This window comes from Marmota marmota, unplaced genomic scaffold (assembly GCF_001458135.2).
Source record: "Marmota marmota marmota unplaced genomic scaffold, marMar, whole genome shotgun sequence".
In the NCBI taxonomy this organism is placed as follows: Eukaryota; Metazoa; Chordata; class Mammalia; order Rodentia; family Sciuridae; genus Marmota; species Marmota marmota.
Genome location: NW_026000068.1, coordinates 2136430 through 2137928, shown reverse-complemented (window position 1 = coordinate 2137928; position 1499 = coordinate 2136430). Strand labels below are relative to the sequence as shown.

At 49.6% G+C, this 1499-nt stretch overlaps 1 non-coding gene across 1 annotated transcript; it reads left to right on the top strand.

The window, feature by feature from the left end:
- Positions 1-332: 332 nt before the first annotated feature.
- On the top strand, positions 333-404 carry Trnaa-ggc. Its single transcript has one exon. It is a non-coding gene; the product is annotated as a tRNA-Ala (tRNA).
- Positions 405-1499: the final 1095 nt, after the last annotated feature.

The window sequence follows — 1499 nt, the reverse complement described above, 5'->3', positions numbered from 1 at the left end:
AACAGAGCCTTCTTGTGTACTGCCAGCAACCTGTGTCTGTGCTTTCAGCTGGGGCACAGCGCAGGACCAGCCACGGAAAGAAGTTCCCCTTTTCTGTAAGGAACAGGGTTCCTCATTACAGCCCACACTCTGACTGACGGGGAGAATAAGAAATATTTGGCCCACAACACATACTGCTCTGCTTCCTCAGTGACTTGAGCTTCTTAGGGGACACAAATCATTTGCATATGAGCTTTCCAAAGACCAAAAAAAAAAAAAAAGATTAGGTCTCACAGAGATCACACTAAAATCAAAACATTTCTTTTCATCCAAAAAGAATATCTGGTGGTGCTAGGGGTGTGGCTCAGTGGTAGAGTGCTTGCTTGGCAAGTATGAGGCCCTGAGTTCAATTCCCAGCACCATTATAAAACAAAACAAAACTATCTTTTATGCTTTAATCATGAAACTGAACCAAGAACGCTTTTGGGAGAGGCTGTTCAGCATGTGTAGGTCACCAGGGGTTCCTCTAAAGGCCACATGCCGCACAATTTGAATGCCACCTTTAAACTTAGTTGGAAAAATAGCTTCCTTCTCTGTGCATGGGCGGGGAGCTGGGGTCCGGCTTATCAGTGCTAGGGTGATGCTGACCACAGTGACAGTGACACTTGAGATCCATCAGGTCAGCTGCGGGAAGGGACGTGCCCTGCCCTCCCTCCTGGATCCTGCAGGGCCCAGGCAGGAAGCAGGAACACTTAACCCTCCCAGCCCCAGTCCCGGCTGCATTTCACACTGCTCTGTCAAGTGTGGGCAGCCTACAGAAAGACTGCCGTCGGACGAGCACGCACCGGGCTGCCGGAAACACTATTAAACTGTATCATGAGGGGAGTGTTAGACAAGGCCTTGAGCATGTGCCTTGTTGATCCCTTATGAGGCCTTCAGTAGGCCCGTGGCTGCTGGCGAGGCTCCGGCCTACATGGGAGGGCAGGGACTCACCCACCTGGCCAGTGGACTCCTCTTGGAAAAACTACCCAGAGGGACTCTGAACCAGATCTGATTGACAAGGTGGCGCCTCTCAGAATGTCTCAGCCAGGACCCTGCAGGGCGGCCCCCATGCTGTGTGGGCGGTTTGATATTGGGAGGACAAATGCAGCCGTGCTGCGGGTTCTGTGTACATCCTCAACAGACAGGGGCAGGTGCCAGCGCAGCAAACACAGACGGAGGCCATGTACCATTTTATCACACCATCTACTGAACACTGCATTGTGTGCACGGCAGTGGTGATAACAAGTGTAAATGACATCTCAGGGTGCTGTTTTGAACTCCTAAGATTCCAAGTGCCGATTGTGGTCCCACTGACACACATAAAAGTTGTGTTTCTCTGTTCACCGAGTATTTTTTAGGAGCTGAAATTCAGTTTTACTTTTCACTTCATCTCAGTTGTGTTTATTTCTACCTTCTCTTTTGTGAAGTCACAACAAGCTTTTCTTGGGTTAAAAGTCGGTTGAATAGTAATATGCTTC